The sequence below is a fragment of the Athene noctua genome, chromosome 2 (assembly GCF_965140245.1).
Source record: "Athene noctua chromosome 2, bAthNoc1.hap1.1, whole genome shotgun sequence".
Lineage (NCBI taxonomy): Eukaryota > Metazoa > Chordata > Aves > Strigiformes > Strigidae > Athene > Athene noctua.
Window position 1 is genome coordinate 144,115,381 of NC_134038.1, and position 21,220 is coordinate 144,136,600.

At 35.0% G+C, this 21,220-nt stretch overlaps 1 protein-coding gene across 2 annotated transcripts in view; it reads right to left on the reverse strand.

The window, feature by feature from the left end:
* Positions 1–21,220, reverse strand: part of ZNF385D (zinc finger protein 385D) — a 451,302-nt gene that overhangs the window by 42,407 nt on the left and 387,675 nt on the right. The gene's annotated exons all lie outside the window — the stretch shown is intronic.

Below are 21,220 nucleotides of genomic sequence, written 5' to 3' on the forward strand. Positions count from 1 at the left end.
ACTAGGAACTGAGAACTGGGCTGTTCTACATGTTCTCAATTAGATCAATACTGAAATGAAAAATCCCACAACTCATAAGAACCTTATTGTAAGAAATAAATACACTCACTCTGAAATAAACAGGAAATGGGTTATGAGAAAACTTTTAAGCTAATTACAATGGAGTTTACAGAGGAAGGCTAGTCCTGTAATTTGATCATTATGTGGGTTTTCCAGACAAGATAAAGAACACTACATGACTGGGGCCCATGTAATAAATGTCAAAACCAGGCATTTATCATGGACTTTTGATCATCTCATCCCTTTCTCTGTCTGCTTATCTCTCTCACCCAGATCTGTGTATACTATTCAAACCTCTTCAGATCTTCAAAGAGCAATGATTTGCTAAAGAATTCCCCAAAGAACCACAGCCAGAGATACCTACTTCCATTCTCTCAAATGCGAAATACCAAAATTTCTCCAAAAAAATACCCAGTCTAAAATACAGGACAATCAAGCCATAATGCATTTAATATCCTTGCGTCACTGCTGTGATATAAACACGAATTTTGTAACTCAAAAGGAACCTAGGTCAATATTCTGTCAGTAGCTGACACTATCAGCTTGAAAGGAAAACCAAACAAAAAAAACCTAAATCAAATCAAAACAAAGCAAACAACAAAGTAACCCCACACAAATCCCAAACTACCACCATTTCAGGAGGGAGTATCCCTAGGGAAGATCATGATATTCTGCCTAGAAGCTGGCTTATGTCCAAAGTTGTACGAAAAAAAGATACAGTTTTTGCTTTGAAACTAGCTAAATTTTTAGACAAACAGTTCTTAAAACATCAAACCTGTACTGTTTATAGCTCTTTCAAACAAGTCTGAGGTCTAGACACACCTTTACATTTTACTGTGGTTCCCTAAGGTTCAGCCAGTTCTATAAAGAAAAAGATTCTGCAGAAATATTTAAAAATGTTCAGATAAAAAAATTCCAATCACACAAACTCAATACTGTAGCTTTAAGCTAGTCAGAGCAGGTCAGAACTTGTTTTACATTCTTTAACACAGGGTTTTCATTTAGGACCACAGGCAGAAAATAGAGCAAGTAACCCTATCTGACATCACTAGCAAGATAAGAAAAGGCCATTAAACAGGGCAGCGTCCCGAAGTGTGGTTTTAAACCTGTCCTATACCAATGAAGAGTTGGCAGAATGCTATAATTTCAGGATGCGTAGGGAGGGTTGGAGTACTTGCAAGGAGCAAGGAGGGATGAGTATTGTAAATGAACAGAAACAAGAATGACCCTGTCTGGAATGGGAAAATCTCTTTGTACATCAAAATACTAAACAAATATTGACCAATGATCAAAGAATTCTTGCCTACATTTACTGCTTATTCCCCTTGCCTCCATTTACTGCTTATTCCTTTACATCTTATTTCAGATATTGCTGTTATGTTCCATTGCATCCTAATGTAAGGGCATTTTCCATCAGCTCAGTAAAAACTGTTGGATTGTAAAGACTGAGCAATAATAGTGTCACTGGATGTTCATCTCCTCTAATCCCAGAATGGATGAATTCCTGGGTCTGTGCGCATGACCTGATTTTACACCGAGGATGATCATGGTGAGATGGTGAAACTACTGGCTATAGAATTACACAGCAATGGGGCTGGCCACTGAAATTATAATTCAGCTGCAGTTTGGGCATCAAAGCAAGAAAACTACAAAAATCCTAACTCTTCCTGATAGACTTAAATTTGACTGCTAAAACTGTTTACAATAAGGAAGTTCTGGTATTACACATGCCAAGCAGGGTTGTCTTCTATGGTGGTGAGTCCATTCTTCTCTTACAGCCTTATGAAATGCTTGAATTTGGCATTTACGTCTCCAAATACAAATTCTGAGAGTCTTTTCAGAGATATGTGCTCAGAGCAGGCCTCGCTACACACCAAGAGCTCAGCCAAAAAGTCCTTTCAGCACTCCAGCTAGTATGAGAGGCTCCCACCTCAGAGTCCCATTGGGGATATCAGCATAGATCCCAAGTCCTGATACATGTTTCCTGAATGAAATTAGCTACTTCAACTCAGCACTGTCTCACGCACACATACCTGCTAAATATACTGCCGTAGTGGCATAAATTAGCAAATGCAGACTGGCATTTTCTATAAACTTTTCATGATGGTGACTCTTTCTGACTATGTGACTAGCCAGTGCTTAACTCACTGAATAATGATGGTCACCTCAACCAGTTTTCAGCTTTTTATGGAAAAAATAAATAATGAGATTTTTAGATGTATATACACATATACAAAAATTTGCACAATTTCTGAGAGCTTTTATATTTTTGGACCATTTTTCTCACCCAAAGCAAAAAGGAAAATAATTCATGCAGCTTTATAGTTGAAGTATTCTGCATGAAATAACTTGGAAACCAAGCCAAGCCATATTTACCACTATTTATAAAATTCTCATGGTTCAAGCTGACCAGGCATTACATTTTAACATTCATCATCTCTTCGTTACCGCTTTTACCATAACCCTATCACAAGCTTTAATGTGCATTGGTCCTCACTATCTGTAGCATCTTGGAAACCTGAAAAAAACCCCAACTTTGCCTAAGTTAAGTCTCAGTTTTGCCAGGCTTTCTGCATATGTGAGCCCTCTGAACATGACTCATTCTAGTTTGGCTTGCTGTGAACCTTTTAAATCTCTCTTTTTAAGGTCTCAGATTATACATGTGCTCAAAATTGCATACAGCTGTCCAAACACAATCTTAAAAGCCCCTCAGAGCATTAAAATAATTTTCCCTGCATTGCACTCTATCCTTCTCTTTAACACTAACAGTGTTCTGTTTGCTTTTTTATATTCACTTATGTGTAATACTGAGTTTGATTCCTTGATTGTCTACTGTCACAAGCAGATATTACTCCTCATCTGTGTTTAACAGGATGTGTCTCTTAGTGTATATCCTGACTATTCTAAATCTACTGCTCGAGATTCACAATGATCTGCTTGAAGACACACATTAAATTTGCCCACTACAGTTTCACAATCAAATGATTCTTCAAAATTAAATGTCATTCTTCTATATTAAAGGCCTGACATAAATTATTTTTAAATAAAAGGGGGTCTTTCTTTGATGTTATAGGGTTGTCCATAGCTACCTGGTATGTTTTATTTGCATGTTATGTGATGGCCCAAATTAAAGAGTTATTATTTCAGTACGCAACTAATCTAACAATCATCTTCCTAGAGCAGGTAACTGACTCATTCCCTCATGCTGCTAAAAATTATTTTGGGCTATGTAAGTGACCTAAGATTTGAGCAAACAAATGCAATGAGATCAATCAATGAAGGTTCAGAGAAAAAGTATTATTTTTTCCCTAAGTATAACTATGTAATTTTGCACTTAAAAAGGCAGAGGATGGACATAGATATGACTGGAGATTAGTTTTCAAAGCTGCTATGGGTTTAATTTTGGTGACAATGACATGTGGAACATAAACACGCCTATTTCATTTGAGGAATGAAAATTCTGGTACTTAAAAGGCTATTGTGCAAGACACTATCTATGCTCATCAGAATAAACACATTCTGTTATACAAAGCTTCATTTTAATTATCTGTTTAGTTTAAACAGAAGAGCTGAAAAAAGTATCAATGACAAATATTGCCTCATGTCAGACTGAAAAATGTACCTGCTTTTTCATGAAAGCACAGAGTAAATCACAGAACCATAGAACTTATTTATTGAAAAAGAATATTATATTAAGTAATACATTCCTCTTGCATGAGTACAATGACTTCCTTCTTCATAACTGTAAATGTGGATAATTTAATTCTTACTTTGATTTTCTTCGAAACATAAGTATGCAACCAGTAGAAGTCAAAACTTGTTACACACATAATATACATAGAATAAAAGACAGTTTATGAAAAGATATAACTGCAATTTTCTGTCTGGATACAGGTTTCTAAAGGCTTATGAAAGACTGTAGTGGATTTTGATTTGTGTCTTAAAAATAATTTCCCATATTTTCTATACTTAGCTTCTTAAAATTTCATTTGTAACTATACAGAGTTAAGATTGTGTTGCAGTTGAAGAGATCTGTCTCTGACTGACAGATTGAGGACAAGAAGAGGGCATGGCAGCAGGAAGAGCTGCAGCAGAGAATGCAAAATGGGGATAGGATGTAACACAGATGCTTTAGAGCACAATGAACAAAAGGTCTGATAGAAATGTTTCCTGTAGACCTTCTTTGACATCTCTGGCCAAAACCACCTTTAAAAGTAGGAGAGCGAAGCAGTGCTCACTGCCCTTTTGTTAAGTGGGACAGCTGAGATCAATGAATCCACAGTCAGCTATCATGATTAATATCCTTCTCCAGAAAGGATTTTCAATACTCCAGTGATAGCTAATGAAGTTACCATGATGCATATGAGACCCTAAGACATACTACCTATCCAGATAAAAGGGAGAACAGAAAGTAGAAGAGCAGGAAGATCCAAGCATCCTTTGAGTTGTCTCTGTACTGCAGACCCAATTCTAGTCAGTCAAGGGACTGAAATATGGTCCTGAATGAATGTTTCTCTTCTGTTTCTGGATTACTTCCTTCAGTGATGATAAATTCTAGGAATCCACACTACCCCTTTTTAACCATTTGCTCTCTTTCAAAACTGATTACTAGGACCTGTTGACTTGCCCTTGGGCTGTACATCATGTGTGGTATGTAGACACATTAAGACGACTTCATTCCTTCTATTCAAATTACTTGATTGAAAACTGCAAAAGACATCAGATTTTACTTTCTAGGACCTTTGCTCTCCAGTGCCTTGCCATTTTAAGAGATGTCGTGCTGTCAATGACTTCTAAGACTGCAGCTTTCACTAAAAAATAACTAACAAGGCTTGGTGTCCCTTGTGTTTCAGTGAAATAAATATTCATTTTTGCATCAGCTACCATAGGAGACAAGAGTTAATAAAATATTAAGAAATACAGTGTAAAATATGGTCCAGTTTTCCAACTTCTAGAACAAAATATTTACTTCAACAAAAGAGGCAAAGTCTAGCATTCAGTTTTACTAGGTGCACCTCTGTCAACGGGTCTTTTATGTGTAGATTCAGCTTCAGAAGGAAGTGATTTATTTTTGGGGGGTTCTTATGAGAAAAGCAGGAATCATAGGTCACCTTTATGAATATTTAATTAAAGAGAATGGACTTTTTTATAAAGGAATCTCATTCTAACCTTAGGCAGAGAGTATACAAGTGAGATGCTCAAATATGTGAAACAGCAAAGTGCAACTGGAAGAAAAATATCTTTTACTGTGCCCCTGGTAATAATTCAGAGACAAAAGACTATGCTAAATCTTATTTCTAGTACAACTGCTTTGGGTTTGTTTGGTTTGTGGGTTTGCTTCTTGATTTCCTCTCCAGGTGGTGGGTCATTAGAACTTCCTGGATAACCTCTATAAAAAAAATATGTATTTTCCTAATCTCTTTTGACCTTTAATGAATAATCTTCTAAATGGCTAGAGACCTCCCAAGAACTGTTGTTAGTTTTTGTTTCTTCTTTTTTCAGCATACAAGTTTAAACATCAAGAGCTTTAATTAACATTAGAAGAATTTTCCTCTTGTGGCCTAAAATCTACATGGTTAAATTTCCCCTCAGATTCCTTAGTCCTGGTGGAATTAACGAAATAACTTATCCTTGGCAATATTTACATGGTCTGCCAGGAAACTTTCAGCATGAAAATCATAGAGACAGAAGAATAATCAATTAGTACTTGCTAGGAATGCTCTTTCCCCCTTGGCTAGGAGATCAAAGCTGAATCGTTATTTGACCATATCCTAAATGCTATATTTACCAAATGCAAATGCACAGAGAGAATGTATTCAATTTGTCAAGTGATTTTTGTCCATTTTAGGAAAAAATCATTATGAATGTCATAACTACCCATTACTGATGACATTTTGAATTGTACTGTTCTTTGAATGAGCACTAAGAGTTTAGAATGTTAAAGCCAATATACACAGTTAAATGAAATAAATTCAAATGGAATGGAAAAGATAGCGCGTTAATGCATCTTGAGGAGAAAAACAAACCAAAAAAAGCTACAGGTCAACGGTACATGTTTTTCTTTCATTTAGAGGACTCTGGAACAAGAATATTGGTGTAAGAAGTGTATCTGTTCAAATGTCAACATTTCTATTTCTCTGTGTCTTTAGACAGGTAAGATCTGAAATGGATAAATTCACATTTCTATCTTTGTTTCATTTTCTTCATTCCTTTATACTGACTGTGTATATAAATTATACATCTGAATGAATATTAATGGAAGCCTCCATGGATTTGAGCAAACAAACACAGGATGACTTCTGAATTTAAGTGAAGAAGAGATACACAGAAGGTGGGTATTTTTAGCTGAGGAAATCACCGCCAAAACACTCTTCTGCAAAAGGAACAACATAGAGAGCAATGTGGGAGAAAACAGTGTTAATTTCACATATATGTTAGCAAACAATGGCTTGTTGTTGTTCTTAAGCAAGACTTAAGCCTGTTGAACATCTTAAATAAAACTTTGATAATTTCTGTTAGTAATCTATAGCAAAGTCAACACTTGATGGGAGCTGGCATGCAGGACTGTGAGATACTGTGGTCTCGCTCTGTTTTTACGATAAAACATAAATATGGCATCTCATTTACTACCCCATGGAAAACAGTTTTATGTCAATACAGTGAAAATTAAACACTGCATCGATATTTTCATTTTCAAGGAACTTTCACAACTTTCTATTTATTCTTTGATTTCTCTTGATGTTTTCTAAAATATTTTTGATTGCTGTATTGGATTACAGAATACTTAAATGGTGCACGCTGATTTCTGGAATGACTTTGGTGAAACATGCAACAGTTTATGGTCTTGAAAACTTATGCACAGGAAAATAAACATGCTCATTAAGAATACATTGGTAATACTCAGAAACAACAATAAACTGTTTCAGTTAATATCAACCCTGTAAGCAGTAATTAGGATAGTGCTGATGAATACACTTGTAGCAACAAAAGTCCTAAATCTTGGACCTGAGTGAACCAACTTATTTTACAAAGACAGGAAGACAGAAGTCAACATGTTTAGAGGTTTCTCATTTCATTGCAGTTTGCAAGGAAGCAACACTCATCTGAATTAAATATTACTCCCATTCCCCTGAGAGCATTTTGTTCAGAATCACTGAAGTAAATTAATCATTTCCTGATGGAAAAAAAAAAAAAAAAACAACCACAAAACAAACAAACACCAACACCCCCAAAAAAAGACTTAAACTCTCTGTGTCAGATGGATCATTTTAATATGTTTTTTTTTTCTTGAAATGTGCAATCAAAAGCAGTCAAAGAACATAAGAATACAGGATTCATTGTTAAAATAAGTTAAGGATACTCATAACGAAGAAAATGAAAATCAATACCAACAATAACTAGGAAATAAGAGTATATAAAAATGATTAAGAACTGAAGGGAATATCTTTAACATGGAAGAGTTAAAACAGTCATAGTTCCCATGGAACGACTCCAAGAGAAAAAAGGAAGGGGAGGAAAAAGAAAAGGAAAAAAGGTCCAGGAGTTTATTATTCATATATCTCACAGTAAAAGATTACTTTCTATTGTTGAACAACATATTAAAGTAACCTCTTTTCTCTGTAATCAACAGCATCCGTAATCACTTCCATAGCATATGAATAAGTCCAACTAATGCACAGATAAATTTTCAGTAAGACAATGAAGTTAATATGAGTTCTCAAGAAACAGCCACCTCCACTTGTATGTCCACACTCAAAGACACATACAAGATACAGAGACTTAAACCAAAGCTGTACATTCTGCCTATATGTTTATCTCTCATTCTTCTGTGATCTTTTTTCCCATAAAAAGTTATATAGTGAAAATCATAAACACCTTGTTGGCCCTGAGCGTGTTCCTCAAATTACTTACCTAATATGAAAACAATTATGGATTTCCACTTTTAACATTTTAAGCCGCCAAATGGTAAACAGGAACAGTATGAATAAGATTAAGAGCCTGAAAGTTCCTGCAGCTATTCAAAGATTACTCTTCTACAGACTCTGGAAGAAAAAAATGTTGCTTTTGGCTTAGCTGAGAGTTCCCCGTGTTTCTTATGTCAAGCTAAAGATAATAGACGAAACTGTTGCACATGTATATGAGTAACTTGGGAGGGAAACAGATGCTTTAAATTGGCCTCTGTGAAGCACTGAGAGCACAGATGGAATACGCTATTAAAACATGGCCATTATATTACTTTTACTATCTCTAGTCTGAAGGAAACAGAGGATGGTTGAGGACTACCTTGTTTGGAGGTTCACTTTGGGCAAACATTTGCACACCCTGTGTTAATAAAACATGTTTAGAAAGCATATTACAGTAATTTGTACTATGTAGCAAGCTGGAAATAGCCTATAACAGCTGTGAAGCATGAGAGACATAGCAGAGCCAGAACCCGGTGTCTTGACTGGCACTTCTATTCTAAACAGCGTGTTCTCTTCCCGAAAGCTACTGACAGGTAGAGAGTGTAGACATGTCGAATGCATTATGTATTTCAGGAATCAAAAAGAGGTGGGAATCATACAGACAGAGCTCAAATCTGGTTCTCATTCCTACCTGAGGGTAAAGTAACCTGGTTACTAAAGCCACAGTAACAGTGTAAGGTTGATTTAAACTAACAGATCGAAGAGTGTTTCAATGTCAATAATGTTCCTTCAAGTTAAAAAACAAAACAAACCCACAACTGGGAGATACATCTAGTCCATCTTCAGATATCTACACCTGAGCAATCCCCCCCTAGGCTCTGAAAACAGACAGAAGACTGACACAATCTCTTTTGGAGAATTGTATTAGAATGAGATCAAATGCTCTCTAGAAGAGCTGATTTCATTCCATTGACACTAAAAAGATATCTTTCCATAAAGGAGACTCTAATCACCTAATGCTAGGTGAGATGAATTCAAGACCAAGTATGAGACTCAATTGATTTATTTGTTTATTCTTTTTTTATTTTTCTCCTTCATTTGTTTTGGAAAAGTAGATCACTGAATTGCTACATAGATTGAAGAACTTTAAAAAGTAAGTTTCAACTTAGATGGACCTTAGCTGACCAGGACATCAACCATTGGCACTTGACCATTGTTTACCCTTCACTCCTTCTCCCACCTCCAGCCATAAAATTCAAATCATGTAGTTACTATTTAGGAAGCTTATCTCTCTCTCCAGTTATAAACTCTGCTCAGACACAAACAGCATTATCAACTTCTTTGATTCAAAGGACTAGTAAACTCACTTTCAGTGGAATCATTGAGTACTTGATGACATGTTGGGCAAAGAGCAGTTTAACGGAAATTATTTGCTTCACAGAACAGATATGGTTAATGCAATATACTGTAGTCCAAAAACATCCAAAAGATGTGACAATGCTTTCCTAAATTGCTAGTGAAACTCATGGATTTGCTGTTAATAATAGTTAGGTTTGTTCTTAAATAGAGTTAGATATTTAAAAGTTGAGAGAGTGGAATCTTACCTAGGAAATTCTGAACTACTTTTTCAAAATTTTTAGCTTGGCATTCCTCAGAGAAGTAAGAAAACAGCAGATGCACACCTACAGTTTTAAAATCTTGACACATCTATTCTCCCTCTTTTACTTTCTATTCTATAAAAACCTTTGAAAATTATTCAGAAGCAACATTTCCAACAACCATAACTACATAGAAGACCAAATTGTTATCCTTCTATTAACTTCCCTTTAAAATTTAAAAATATGTGGAAAACACAGTAAAAAACATTAAATCCTGACTTCACTGGAATCAGTAAAAATTTCTACAGGAATAAGCTTATGGCTTCTTCACTTCACTTACAGCTTTTTTTGTAAAAAAAAATAATCCAATTTGTGTCCCTGATTATGCTGAAGATCTATCTGCTGATGAAGGATTGAAAAATGCAAACAGCTCATTGTAAAAATATCCTATTTTTCAGATCTGTTCAGCTTTCAAATATATGTTCATATTTGAAAGGTAATAAATAGTACATGGACCAAGGTAATCTTGAAAAGTGAGTGACCTTTATTTGGGATTATAATGTGTAGATAAATTGAAACATTTGCACAGTCTGAAGCGGTTGTTAATTTATTTCCAAGCTGGCTATTTGACTGTTACACACTGATCATTATGTAAACGAAATACCAGATGCAATATAAAAGCATATATCAACATTAATTATAAGAGGTCTGAAGAATCCTTAATTACTTAATTCTGTGAAACAAGAGAAAGAGTGATTCTGGATATGTCAATGTGCTGAACTTAAATGCTAAATTCAGAGATGTGTCTGAAATGTAGATAAAAGAGCAAAAGCTTTAGGAGTGGTTAAATTCAGACTTAGCTGCTTAAATTCCACACTTCAAACATCTAAGATCTAAAATCCATTACATTATCAAATTCCATGGTACCTTTGCTCCACACTTGCTCATTTGGAAAACAGTTTACAGATTTGTTTCTATTCTGTGCTCCTCAAACATAGCACTATACAGAAACAAAATAGCACTACCCTTTCAAATCAATTAATAACATTTATCTTAAACAGAGATTTGTCAATTATTCTTTTTACTATAGAAGATGAATCAATAGCCATCAAAGCACAATAATGATGGCAAACAACAAAAATAACATGTGGCAACTGTTCTCAAAACTTAAAGAGTGTGATTTGGATCACCTATCAAAAGTAAATTAAAAAAACCCCTTTGTTTTTCAACTTAAAACGCTACAAAGAAGGAATGAGATTTTAGCTTCATTACACCTTACTTGAAACAGTCTTTGTAGTGATCATGTACTAATTAAAGTTCTGAACCAGTTTTTGGCATTAAGGAAAGAAGTTCCAGATAATAACTGCACATAACAATCACAATTTCACTGCAAAAGAATTTTCCTGTAAGGGTAACTAATGTTACTAGCTAGTTAATGCTAACAACAGCAAAAAAACACACCTCCAAAATAACAAAACCCAATATATTGGTAAAACTACGAAGCCTAACTTCATGCACATAATCCTTAATGTGCCAAACTCCTACTTTCATTTCCTAATCCAAAACAGCACATATCAAAATTGAGATCAATGCAAAAATCTTAACACAAATCCAGATGCGTACTTTTACAATGAAAGGCAAAAACAAAGGACTTAGAATAAAAACAAAACAAAACAAAAAACACCCCAAAAACCACAACACAAACAAATAACAAATAAAACGACCCAAATGGCGTTTTCAAATACTGTAACAAAATGGACAGCAAAAATTTGAATTAATGCATTTTATGTCTGGTGTAGGGGCTAATTCTTGTACTTATTCCTTAACCAGCCTAAAGTGTCATAGATGGCTGAATGGAAGATAAGTGTTCTGATGTGTGAGCAAGAATTTGAGAACTGTGCAGAAACTATAGCATAGTCGATAATTTGAGTGCATAGACTGTAAACTCATTTTCATGAATATGACTTTTAATTTAGAGCTAGATACATGAGCAAAGTACTTGAAAACCCGTATCAATGCTCAGCAGCTTGCAGACAACTACAAAGTGGCCTACCTTTTTATTAACATTATAGGAAGAAATTGATTTACAGTGAAAGACTACTTTGCTGTAGCAGTAAATATTACATTTACATGCCTCTATAAGTTACGTCACTTACAACTGTTTCTTATATTAATATTCATTATAAAAGTCCTCTTCTAATATTGTTTGATTTGACAGGAATGCATTAGCTATGACAAATGCTTTATAATGTGCTCAGACAATATTAATACAAGCAGAACCTTTGATAATTGCTGCTACTTAAATAAAAAGATTTTAATTTTTATTTGCATTTTCCCTTTCCTCTCTTCTTCCAGCCCTTCACTAATATAAGTTTTGATAATTATACATGTCAGAATCATTCCTAAGCTCAGCTTGGCTTGCTAGACCACATGAAAAAGTGAACCAATGCAGTCGTTTCAGAAATTTTAAGATATAAATTTTGTTCTGAAGTTTTCATTTGGGGTGGGATGTTTTAAGTAGAACTAAATCACTTTCCTTAGCTGTGATCCCTGTTTTATGCTACAGTAAACAAATTCTTCCTCCTTAGGAGATGACTCGTTAATGAAAGTTCCTTATCCATAAGTAATCTGAGATCAGTCAGAGTTTTTACAAGCATAGTACAGAATAAGCCTGACTGTCAGGTTTACTACAGCTCCACACAGTTGTAGTAAGACTCACCTGAAGCAACAGGGTCTGGAGTTTCAGAGGATACATAAGTAAGGTACTACCACAAATTATGTTCAAATTTTGCAACATAAATAGGCAATAAAATCAGTCTATGCAGAGTCATAATGCAAAAAGTCCCATAGACAAGGAGCCATTATAAAAAAATATGCACAGAACCCCAATGTACACAGGGTAGAATCCATGACTCAGCATTTAGTAGCCATAATATCATAACCATAGCTCAGCTTCACAAATATGTTAATTAATTCACTTGGAACAAAACACTGAAAAACAAGTTCCTGTAAAATGGGTGCTACCAATGTTTTTTGCTATATCTATGAGTCTATCTTGTCCTCAGGCAAACAGTTCCCCAAAATTGAACACCATGCATGCTATTATCATCTCTCTCAATTTCTTGTGTTTTCTAAGACATTATGAGATGCTAGAGTTCTCCAGAGAAATGTTTATCATGCTCATACTTAAAAAACAAGGCACAGTCTAGACTCTACTTTCTAGAAAGCCAGGCCCAAAGTCATCATTGCAACAAACATTCAGAGAAAGCATTTCTCATTCCTGATACCAATGGCAAGCAGGTAGTTAATTCAAACAATAAATCTATTTATAACTGCCTAGAGTTCAATATTTGAAATGCAGAAGATACAACTATGGTAGAAATAACATGTTCACGGTGCACAGGAAAGCATGTTCATAGCCTTATGCAAACTTACACATATAGACTGAATAGAGGGAAATAAGCATATTTTGTTAGCATCATTTTAAAGTAGATAATTCACTTTGTTATACTGTGCTACATCAGTTATATTTTTCTTGTAACACAGTTGCTGCTGTCAGGATCTGTGAGGGCTGGTGAGCTCACTTCCTCTATGGAGAGAGAAACACCCATGGCTTAGCAGAGGGTATGGCACAAAACAAGTGCCTCAGGTCCATTTTGAAATAGAACTTGTTGAGGAATATGCAAACCAGAGAAATATAAATACCAGATGGACAGGAAGTTACAATACTCTAGCTGAACCCTGAAGCTCTTTGTATGTTTTGTTTGATGGCTTCCAGGGCTCTGGGCAACACAGTTAACAGATATGCAACGCTGCATCTAACATGGACCTCTAACACATATCTGGAGCTTCAGGAATTCCTCCCTCAATTCCACTGGGTTTTATTCCCATTTTTTTATACTTAAAACTGTCCCAGCTTTATGGGATTTTTTCCTCCTTTGAGAATTCCAGTGCCAATGAATATAATAGTAACATAATTCATTGAGCTGAAATTGAATAATTCTTTCCTTAAGCCTGTAACCTACTTACTCCGTTCATAACACTATATCAACCAACAGTATATGGTAAATATAAATTTATAAAATATGCACTGAGGAAAAATATCTTCAAACCTCTCCCTGGTCATGTGCAAAATTCTATCAATGATAATCCAGACCTTTAGATGCGCTTAAACACATATGAACCATTCAGAAGATCTAGGTGAAATAAATTTAAGTAATAAGTCTTTAAGGAGTCTTTTTCAGGTTACATGATCTGTACATTTACAAAATTTTACAGACTATAAATAATGGTACTATGATATGATGAGTTTAAGCACTTTTTTAACGCTTGAAAATATGTGTCTGACAGCCATAAGAATGTCTGATCTGGAAAGCAGGCAAGTTTTTGCCATAATTAAAGTGGGAAAGCAATAAAAGAAGCTGTACATGACTGTACTGTTAATGAAGTCCTGTGCTTCTCTATCAGAATCATTCATTTCTTTAGACACCCAAAGGAGGAATCTTGTATAGATTGCACTGTTGCTTCATTAGCCTGTAGCCAAAGTTGGTTAAAGAAATGTTCCAAATAATAAATGTTATTTGAATGTTATTTCTTACGTGAAAATTTCCTTCTAAGTAAAAAAGACAATAGGTTGCCAAAGCACAGCTCTTTTACAAGAGCACATTTGTTCACACATGAAAGAACAATTTGGGATATCAGTTTCATTATTCTGACATAAGTCAACCGTTTGGTACCTTCCACATCTACTCTGTACACCTTCAAACCAAATTCAATTTCTAGAAGCATGGCCTCTTGGGTGATGATCACACTTGAAGTTAAATTAAGAACTGTCTTAAACAGGTTGTGAAATTAATAAAATATTTAAGTCTCCTAAGGCTTCTTCTAGTCAATTTATGAACTTTATTGCCAATACTTCAAATATTATCCTTCAGTACTTAAAATATTTAGGTCAGATGGCCAAAAAAAATCCATTAAAATAAATAATATTGAATTCTTCAAACCAGGACTTGAATTAACTATGAATACTGAAAATAAATATATGTCTTTGCTCAGTTTACATAATCAGAGATGTGTTTTAAAAAAGAAAACAACAACAACAATAACCAAACAAACAAAACCACAAAAAAAACAACCCACCACACCAAAAGTACCACAGAACCTCCTTACTTGGTAAAATATCAAATCTTGTCTCTTGATTCAGAGACTGCTCAAGTATGCAGTCTTGGCCTTGAAAAAGATAAGCATGTTATTCAAACTGGTACTAAAAGAGTCACTAAGATGGGCTCAGCCACTGGAAAGCACTCCCTGCCAACCGTAAAGCAAGTGTGCACACATGATGACACACTACCAAAGGAAGATAAATGCACTCCCAAATATGTAAGGCTGGAAATGTCAGCAATATATCTCATGAGTTCCATAATGACAGCCATCTTGATTAGATAGAGTGTCGACAGTATCTAAGGAAGAGAAAAACACTAAATTTAAAGTAGCACAGCTCTGTGAGAAAGCAGAAAAGAGAGAAACTGTTTTTCCAACTTTCTGGTTTTTGTGTTTGATTTTTGGGTTTGTTTGTTGTGGGTTGTTTTAGTTGGGTTTTTTCATAAACAGCAGCTGGTAACAAACTGAATAAAAGTAATACAGGTAGAGGTCCAAGATAATACAAAATATAACAACCTGTCCTGGATGAACCAGATTAGTATGCACAAGACATGGATTTTTAATTTTTTTTCCTCTCAGTGTTCTCATTTCAAGGATTTACTTTGAAGTGTCCTGGAAAGTAAAGTTTTTGATTTTTAAAAATCTCTTTAAAGTATTAGAAAGACTATTACCTGAAGGAAACAATGAGACAGATTTCCAGTCACAGATGGTTCTTCTGGAGTGATCGACAAAAATGTGGCACAAAGTGCGACAGTGTTGACAACCATTCTGTTAATGCTAATTAGTAGGAGTGGGCTAATTCAAAATTCCATTCATTTCCTTCCTTTGTTTAAAGTTAGGAATTGTTAAAAGCTTAAAACAAAATGCCAGCAGGAGATAGTCATGAAGCAAGCTTCACAGCTTTGATAGAAGAAAAACCAGCGACCTTGACTTGGAGCTAGACAAACCGTTGGATAATTGAAAGGCAGCCCAGTAACAACTCAGCATTTGTGAACAGCCATCACCGCGGACAGTTTGAAGAATCCCCCGGTGTAGGAAAAACAGAACTATAAATGAGAATCTAAAATTTTTGTGCAGTGAAACACGTGAAAAATTCCCAACAAAAAAAAGTGACCATTAATGGCTTAAATTTGCAGTAGCAGGCTGGGTAATATTCCTTTAAGTTTATCCAAACATTCTAGTTAAGTACCATTATGTACTGCGAATATTCAGAAGATTGTTATTTGCCTCTTAAACAATTCAGTGAGCCTTAGATGAGTGCCCTGACTTTGACTCAAGAAGGCATTCAGGTATTTGCTAAAAATGTGAAAAGAAGATGCAGCTGCTGTGCAAGTGGAGGTTGGCCCCCCAAATCTGGCAAGGCAGTGGTTTTGTCAGTATGAACTTTACATCTACTCCATTAGTTTCCATGATGCTCTTCCATTCATCATGGGCATAATTCACCTTCTCCTCTCAGTAATGCAGTTACTATGCTCACTGTTGATACCTGGAACAGGAGCTGCAGGACCCATGACACATGTCACACTACAGTGAGAAAACAGCAGGAGAAATGAAAGCCCTTTTAGTTCTCCTCTTCATCTTGGTTAATCCGTATCTGACCATCCGCTTATCCTGGTAAGGTGCATGAATTTATCTACATTTAAACAAAAACAGCAACCTGACTTGTAGTTCCAGAAAAAAAAATTATTGTAGATGGATTAGCGTGTGTAGATTTTCATGAGGGAAGTGTCAGTCATAAGTTTATTGCCACAAAGACAATTGTTATTGGGTTAAAAGATCCCAAATCTTAGCAGTTTCAATAAAAGAGCTGATTCACATTATGAGATGCTTCAATCCATGCTACTGATTCTGTACAGAAGCCTTCCCCAAGTAGCACATTCCCATGGGCTGTGAGCATTGCCAGTCCTGTGCACACACTAGACGTGTCCCCACTAATGATCTATTAAACTCTTCTGTTGAAGCTCACTTACACTAGTCACACTGTGAGAGAAGTAACACACTAACCCTTCCCCAAACGATTGCTCTTGCCCTGAGTCTGGTGATGTAACAAGGAACTCACAACTAGGAAGCATGTGCACAAAAAGCATGACAAGGCTGTTTGGCCAGATCTGCCAAAAAAAGTCAGGTTCCCTATGGATTGCCATCAACAGCTGCTGATACTTCTTTATACTTGAAAGCATGAAAAAAAATATGCATCTTTCCTTACCGGGAAATGTTGGTTTATTAAGGGTAACTATTGCAAGCAAATTCGACTACATGGCTGAAGTGGGTAATCTGTTGGTGCAACTTTCAGATGGAGCTGCTAAGATGATGCTCAAAACTTGCAGCTATTAAACCAGCAGAGCGGAAAATGAACCAGAAATAGTAAAAAGTAAAATGTAGCAAAGGAAGAGATTAAAATTGCATGGCAGCTGTCTCAGGACTCCTCTGATAAGGTGAATGAACTAAAGAGCTCATTTGAGTGTTCTAATGTAAGAAATGGCTATTTGGAAACAGAAATGAGATAATTTGAAAAGTGTGATAAAAAAATCTGATTTTTAAAATTTTCATTCTCTGTAATACCTAGCTGGAAACATGCCTTACTAAAAGTAATGCTACTACCTATGCTATAATCCATGCAGATATACTGGATTAAGTAAATTGATCTGAATCTCCTAAAATGTTTATTATAGGGCTTAAAACGAATCAAAGATGGAACAAGGAAGTGGAAACAGTACTAAATTCTGATTGAAAGAAGTAGGAAGAATGCTTGAAAGTATACAACTTGGGAATTAAAACATAAATTTTAATTCTCACTTATGTCAAATTCTAGTAATGACGGAAAAAGAAAATACTAAAAGTAGGTATAATAATAGAAAGAAATTAGTCTTCCAGAGAAATAAAACATCTTTAATTATCTTGAGTCAATTTTGTGACATAATTAGGACACTCAGACAGGGTACAGGCAGTTCTGTACAATAAAGCCTTTGTCTATCCAGACAAATCTATACCAGCAATTATAGTTTTCTAGTGTTTTCTTTAATCAAGGACTATTCACTTGTCTAGTCCTGTAAAAAACATAGAAAGAAAAAATATTATGACCTAGGTAGGACATACTTCAAGAATCAGTTCTTGAGCTTTGAAAATGCATGTTGTTTGACTGAGGTCAAATAAATTGGTCACATAAGTACTATTAAATCTGACACATAAAGAACTTCATTACAGAACACTTGATCTGCAGTCTCCAGGCATCAAAGATTTTTTTAATGGGAGGAGTCAGGAAGATAAATTTTATATTGAAAGCCAGAAAAAAATACGTATGTCCAGTTTTCTCTGGCATGCAACAGAACATTGTCCAAAGGACTTCCATTATTATTTCCTGAGTCAAACATATTAGCTTTGGTCAAATGATTATGAGAATCCCACATGAGATTCTGTATATGTTATAATCGTTCTTATTGTTAAAAATGTTTTGTCTCAGTTGTGAAATGAAGATATTTTTCACTTGCAGTCTTTGGATACTGCCACACCTCCCAACTGCTAGGAGCAATTTTATTATTATATTGTTGGGTTTATGCAAATTTTTATAGACTGCCATCTAAATACTGATTACATTCTCTTTGATGAAGTAAATACTGAAGTTGAATGCATCTATCTCTTCCACTATTAAACCATTCTTAAATAATTATATTAGATCTTCCCTAAGTTTTGACTCAATTCGATGATATTCTGTGGAAAAAAAAAATAGATAATATAGTTAATTTACAGGAATAAAAGGAAAAAAATCTTTATATTCCTACATTGTCCCCAGAAAAATGCTTTTTCACAAGGCTTTCCGGAACCATCTCTACACCAGTTCCAGTGTAGCCGATATTTAACCATGTACTCCCAAGTCATTTTCATCATCACATGAAGTCCCCCAACTTTTCAATAAATTCTTTATTATTCTTTCCTGAGAACAATACTTTTTGTTGTATTAAAAGCATTTGATTCACTGGATCTCCAGCTCATCTTTATTACTTGTCTAGAACTCTGATTTTTGTGACATTTGCAATTTGTAAAGGCTTTATAATTCCTTGTAGGTAACTGATGATGTAAGATTAGACTGGAGTTAAGACCCTATTCCGAAAGGATTTCACTGGAATATTTCTGCACCAACTCGTATTTCATGATTGCATTCCAAGGTCTATAATTATCAGGCTTAAATCCACTTAATATGTTCCACATTCATTCTGTATCATTCCAGTATTTTAGATAATTTTTAACCTCTGTACATTGTACAGCCATGCAATTACAAAGCATCAGCACACTTATCCTTTATCAATCCAATATGTAATCTCATAAAAACAATTTTAGGTAGGAAAGTCTAACTTTGTATCAATTATTTTTCATTGTCATTATACAGTTTATCTCATTTACTTCAGTACAAAGTCCCATGTCAGCTGTTGCTTTACTTTTACCAAGATTGGTGTCTGGCTGATAGACCTATAAATACTTGATTCATCCTGTTGCATCTTTTGTGAATACTGACACAACATTAACTTCCTTCTAGCCCTCTGGATTTTCTACAGTGTCTGCCACATACAGTTTATCCAGAAAGTTCTTTATCTGCTTCTTTTAAAATTTCCATTTGCAACTGATCTGTTGTCTTATTTATTACTGGTGGTTAGATACACTTAATGTTACCATTAGCATGGAAAACATTTAAACATCAACATTACCATCAAGTTTACATAAGCAAGCTGGGTTTTTTTCCCTTCTCAAATCAAATGTATCAGACACAGTTCCTGTTCCTGTTACTCTTAAAAATGCCTTTTCATTTCCCTTGATGAACCTATATTTATTCTTGTATCCATTTTTTTCCCCATAATAATACTCTGTAGTTCTTAATTTCTAATTTACATAAATGCTTCTAGCTTCTTTGATAGTAATTCTGCTATGGACATGCCATAAAATGAGAGTTTTAATACTGGGAGACTGCTATTTGAGGTATCATGTTGGGGTAAAGAATGCACAAAGATGAAATGAGAAATACAAAATAATTCATCAAGGTTTTTGAAACACTGTATGGGTTTTCAGAATAAGGGACTCTTAACATGCCTATTCTAAAGTTAGAGGTGTGTCCTGCCTGAATTATCTATAAGCAAACCATTTAGTAGATGGAAAACTACATTAAGTCTAAGCAGCACAGACTTCAGGTGCATGAAGACCAACTGTATGTTTACTTTCCTCCTCAAACAGATATTGCAGTCACAGCTATGCTTTGTCTCAAGATAACTTGATGTTTGCTGGTGCTAAGGATACCTTACTAAACTTAAGCTTAATTTAGGCTTATTTATATGATTTACAACTTCATTGCCAGCAAACCTTTAAATAACTAGATGTTAGACGAATTTTTTGTATTTTGCTATATATTCAATAATTCAAAACACAATAATTTTTTTTTTTTTTTTTTAGACATAAGGGAAGGGGATAATGGCAAGAGCTGAGAAAGTATTTGGTTCTGTCTGATACTTTGTTTTGTCTTTGTTTGAATGGAAACAAGTATAAAATGAATATTTGTAAATCTAACTCCATTAATACAGTAAGTGGAAGGTATATTTTAGCAAAGGAATGACATAGCACAGAAGAATTTCAACTATGAGACTTCTCCAGCTGAGTAAAGAAATCTGCTAATACTTTAAACAGCATTATTGAAATATGTGTAATACCAAATGGAAGACAATAAATATCATTGTTACAAAATAAAATTGTTCAACATTCTTACAGTTTTGAATAATACTCAGTTTTGGCTTATTTCTGAAAATGCCTACTATGTGTAAGTAGGATAATCTGTTTCTAGAAATAATTGCTTTTGCTGTGCTGCTTTCTTATAACATGAACGGCCAATGAAATCACAGAATCACAGAATCATTCAGGTTGGAAAAGACCCTTGGGATCATCGAGTCCAATCATCAGCCCTACTCTACAAAGTTCCCCCCTACACCATATCCCCCAACATCTCATCTAAACGACCCTTAAACACATCCAGGGATGGTGACTCCACCACCTCCCTGGGCAGCCTATTCCACTGTCTACAGACTAGGTAAAGCAGATTCCCTTATGTTTATTAATACAGACGTTCCAGCTCCAGGTGCCTTTAGATCATTCTGAATGGTGTTATAAGGGCATCATATAGCAATGGCTCTAAATATTTAGCACAGTACATTTACTCATATTCTTAACCACACTTTCCTCTTTTCTTGGTTTAGGCATAGCAAGAATATGACATGAACAACAAAAGAAAATAACCTAAGTATGCTCTAAAGCATCTTTGGAGATGAGGTCGCCTTTGCCTTAGAAATGTCCCTCACAAAACAAAACCAGTCCTCAAACAGATAACAACCAACTACTTCCTATTTCTACACTGTCCAGCCAATACGAAGTCAGCTTTAAAAAAATATGGATAACTTCAATGCAGACCTACCTACCCTTCTGTTGTCATCAAAGCAGATCCTTCTCATTTGAAAGATTCCAGAC